This window comes from Nanorana parkeri, unplaced genomic scaffold, assembly GCF_000935625.1.
Source record: "Nanorana parkeri isolate BGI_ZX_2015 unplaced genomic scaffold, ASM93562v1 scaffold77, whole genome shotgun sequence".
Lineage (NCBI taxonomy): Eukaryota > Metazoa > Chordata > Amphibia > Anura > Dicroglossidae > Nanorana > Nanorana parkeri.
In genome coordinates, this window is record NW_017306345.1 from 1,734,119 (window position 1) to 1,739,312 (window position 5,194).

Consider the following 5,194-nt stretch of genomic DNA (forward strand, 5'->3'; position numbering starts at 1 on the left):
CCCAAAAGAACCAGAAAAAAAAAAAAAAGTTCAGTTTTAGTGGACCTGGATGTGACCAATCTGAGGCAATCAGATGGAGCTTCCATCAGACCCAATGTGGGTTAGGTTATTTAATTTTTTTGTCTCCATAACAGAGGGAGGAAAAAACTGGACACGGATGTCACACAAGTAATATCTGTTTTATGCATAATTGCACATTAAGGGGCCTTACACATATTTTGGCTGAACCAACTCGAGGACGTGCTGCTAAAATTTGGTAATTTCTAATACAGTAGACCAAATACCATATCAAATATGAAGGTCTACAAATATTTGGGCAACAATGACCACAAACATAATAACATTTGTGTTAGAATTCATTTACATGCATGCTGGACAATGGAGCTGCAAAAACAAACTGTTAAGTTTAAACTGTTATACTCCATTCACCCCTGCAGTTCAGCACATTTTTTGCACAGACAAAAACTGCAGATTTTAATGAATGTGCGTTTGCCGCTACAACCACAATTACAACGCGGGGCAACGGAATGAATTGACTTGTTTTGCGTGTTTCCGTGCAAAAAAAAAAAACCTCGTGAACCAAGCCTTAAGGATAAACAAGACAAACTAAATAGGACTATAAAACAAAAAGTATAAATTACTATGAATAAAATCAATATGGATGAATAGGAACATTTCCAATACGGTAAGGTGTAAACTTTAATGCAAACCAGGGGAAACTGCAGTTCAATACTTCTTGCTGGCGATGCATGCTCTTTACCGGGGAAGGAGGGGCTTCTGGTGGTGGAATCTCATATCTTTGTGGTCGATTGGGTGCTGGCGGTGGATACTCACCACCGGGTTGGGGGGTGGGATATGCTAGTGCCACCTCTGGATCCAGCAGCACTGTCCAGTATCCCGCCAAGCTCACTGATGTCACTGGTTGCAAGGAGCTGGGTGGGACACCAGCTAGAGTATTCCACTCAGGTCCTGGGAACCAGTGACGTCAGCGAGTCAGTGAGCTGAGCAGGTTGCTGGCCAGAACATCACAGAATGCAAATAAATCTTAGCAACCTGGGATGCTCTGGCCGGTACCCTGCCACCCCAAGTGACCCACTGAGATGCCCCCTAATGCATCTGGCTCAGGCTGCCTCATTATAGGGACAACCCTGCTCATTTAGAATACTGTGTTAAATTCTGGAGACCAGTTAGAAGAAAAAAAAAAAAAAATGAGCTAGAACAAGCCCAAAGATGTGCTACAAAAATGTTGAAAGGTCTGACTGATATATAAGGAGAGACTGCAGAAACAGACTATGTACAGTTTTGAGGAAAGGGACATGATTGAAACCTTTAAATACATCCAGGTTCAGGGGCAGTATTTTTCATATGAGGATAAGATCAGAACACAGGGGCATGACCTCAAACTAGCAGGAGAAAATGTAGAAAGTATTAATTTTACAGAAAGTCTAGTTGATGCATTGAGCAGACTTCCTCCAGAGGTGGCGAGTCAGTCAACAGCAAGTGAAGTTAACCACTTGCTGACCAGGTGTTTAGACCCCCTTCCAGGCCAGGCCATTTTTCAGTATTCAGCGCTGCGATACTTTGACTGACATTTATTCCGTCATGCAACGCTGTACTAATATGAATTGTATACCATTTTTTGGTGACAGATAGAGCTTTCTTTTGGTGGTATTTAATACTATATTCAGGAAAAATTACTGAAAATTTTGAAACAAAAGTTTTACACATTATGTTATAAAATATTTATTACCCCAACTTTTTGGTAAAATATAAAAGACGGGGTCACGTCGGGTAAATAGACACCAAACATGTCAAGCTTAAAAATTGCGCACACTAGCGAAATCGCAAAAAACTAGCATACCCAAATTTGGCCATAGGCGACACTTAGCTTTTACAGCTCATCAGTTTCGTGTTATCAGTGATTGATGGCCCTAAAATTATTGCTCTCACTGACATTCACGGCGATGCGCACTTTGTTTTCGCAGGTATGCGCACCCGACACGTTTACATGCATGTATGTAGGGGTGGGGAATTTTTTAATTCTTTATGTGCAACGTTATGTGGGAACGTTGTTTTTCCTATTTTTTTTCCACTTAACTTTATTGTTATCACATATGGGGCTAAGAAACCCCCCTCTGTGATAGCAAAAGATGCAACAGGTCCTCTTTATGGAGGCATCAGGGGTCTCCAAGACCCGTGTCACCTAGGACCCCCCTGAAGCAGAGATCTGCTTCATCAGCTTCTCTCCAGCGTCTGAAGCTGGAGAGTGACGCGACAGCGGGAGGGGGAGCCGTGGAGGTGGCGCACATACCGGGACCTCATACGAGCGATCCGCCAGCTCCATAGCCGGCGAATCGCTTGTATGTTAACAGGCATCGCTGCCGGTTTTTAGATGTTGTGTCTTTCCCGCTCGCACGAGTGGGCGGGACTAACAGGTCGTGTATACACGGCCTGTTACATCCAGGAAGCTCCCGGCCGGCCGTTTATACACAATGGCCGGCCGGTAAACATTAAAATATCCAGACAAAATTTTAAAAAAAGGACAGACTCATGGACCACTTGCTCTTTAAAAAAATCTGCAAAAACAAAGTTAGCAATCTGAAGCTAAAAACAGATTTACAATTAAAAAATAAATCCCCAAACTTTTTCACAAGTATTTACACCTGACAAACTAATATAGGATAAATTAGAAAAATATTGTTATACAAGACAAAAGTAGATATTAAAATGCACATTTTTTAATCTTTCACAATGGAGTTGCAGGATAATTTGATGACATTGGAGGGATGTACCCAATGTTCCCCATCTAACATTACATGTCTACACAACTAGATACATTGTTGGAGGAAATGTTTGGAATACTGACTTTTGCTTTAGGTCATTAAACTGTTTGTACAGTACATCATCATTCCACTCGTATGGCGCAATCTTGTGCTGATTCATGGTGGCAAAGGCATATATGAGAGATGGGTGCAGAGCTGCGGGTCAATTTTCCCTGGCACAAACTTTGCAGGCTCAGGTCGGTATTGTGACCAGTTTGTAAAATAGCAAACCAGCTTGTAGGTAGAACCTAGAGAAAGCAGATAATTAGTGGCAGAAGACAAGGGGATTGAAGAAATGTGGGCATAATAAAACTCGACCCTTGCAGTGGGGCTAGTGCCACACTGCAAGGGTTGAGTGCTTGTTTTGGTCCAGGGTGACACAATCCTTATGCCTAATAGACTATTAGACGTGATGACTCACCGGTCATTAGACCACCAGAGTGGAGGTAGAGAGGCTGTGGGGACCAGCCTAGCAGCCAGGACTAAAGGTTCAGGTGTGCATCTTTTTTATTTTACACCTTAGACCAAAATGAGCACTTTAACCCCTGCATTATGGGGGTAGACAATATAAAATAAACTGAGATTCCCTCCATAATAGTCTTATAAAATCATATCAAAACTCAAAGTCCTTGGTCCGTAACCCATTAACAATTTTAAAAAGAACAAAGCTGCCCTTAAAAGATAAGTCAGCCACAGTTACTTCTAAGGTTACATAGAAGACCTAGCACACATTATGCAATTTATAACACCAAACACTATGCTTTATGAAATACAATACATACAGAACACCACGTCTGAAAACCCCCTTTAAAAAAGTACGGGGGTAGTCCTACTGCAATTGTTACGCTTTATTCTGCCAGGAGTTCTATAAATATGAATTTCACCTCAGTATGCATTTAAATGAAAAATACAGGACAAACAATCAGTGATTGTATTAGCAGCACTGATGCAAAGAAAGAGGTAAAGATGGTGAGACAGGACAGATACTATTTGGCTTTTTCAAAAATAATTAAATACAAAGCAAACGTTCATGCAGATATTGTAAAACTTATCAGATATATGACTTACCTAGCTGTACATGGAGCAGCAGGAATAGACCTGTGTAATAGATGCCATCATTGAAATTATTATTCAGGATTTATATGACGCCAATAGTTTTACACAGTACTTTACAAAATGGAGGGAGACAGTACAGTTACAATACAATTTCAATACAGGAAGGAAGGTTAGTAGGGCCCTGCTCATGAGAGCTTACAATCTAGTAGGAGGGGCAAGTGATACAAAAAAGGTAATAATTGTGTGGGATGGGTTAATAGAAGTAAAAAGGACAGTTATTATGTCAAGGTCTGATAGGTTTGCCTGAAGAGATGATTTTTCAAGGATCGCCTAAAGGCAGACAGTAGGACAGCGGTGGGGAACCTTCGGCACTCCGGCATTGCAAGATTCTCACAACCACGACTCAGACATCATGGAATTTGTAGTTTCACCACAGCTGGAGGTTCCCCACCCCTGGAGTTGGAGACAAGCGGACATATTGGGGTAGAGAGTACCATAGGACGGGAGAGACTCTGGAGAAGTCCTGGATAACAATATCTATAGAATAGCAAGGGAAGTTAATGTAGTATTCAGTTTTATGATTTGTAATCACAGACTATCCGTTGCATTCAAGGCATTAAAATACAATGCTGCAGACAAAGTGCAATGCCAAGCATTATGATGCATCTTACCTGCCCAAAGAAGCATTTTCCTCATGTCTCTGTCTCAGCACTGATTGAATATGGTTGGTACCTTTTATAGAGAAAACAATGGCTGGTATCACTGTGGGAGTTCTACAGGTGCGTGGGTTCTGGCTAAAACATATGCTTACAGATTACGAAGATGAAGAGAACCACTTTGGCAACACAACAGGAACAATTGTAAGACTGAAACAGATGTGAAAGAGGGTTTCAGGGTGGCTGTGGGGAAACCAACTTCACAAACTACTAAATATAATACTCCAACTTACACAAGTGCTACTATATCAAATTCATTACTTAACTTCTTCACGACTTATGACGGTATAATCCCATCATGAAGTCTGAAGGTGTAAACAGGCTAAAAGCCACCAAGAGTCTGCTCAGTTTTGTAGAGCCAGCGACCGGCTTTACAGTAGCACCGATTCTGGCGGCTCAACTGCCGCCAGATCACTTCTACGATCCGGTAACCCAGGCCAAACCCCCCCCGCCCGACACCCCCCACCTGGTTTGTTGGGCTCTGCTGCCCCTCCTACGGGCCCAGGACCGGGTGTCGGCGGGAAGCTGGGGGAGGAGATCGGTGAACATCCGTCCAATTTTCTCCCCGTACTATGGGACCGGGAGCGACGCACAGTGATC

The 5,194-nt window shown here is 42.4% G+C and overlaps 1 pseudogene; it reads right to left on the bottom strand.

The window, feature by feature from the left end:
- LOC108804883 overlaps positions 1-4,574 on the bottom strand; it is an 18,173-nt pseudogene extending 13,599 nt beyond the window's left edge.
- Between the last annotated feature and the right edge of the window lie 620 nt (positions 4,575-5,194).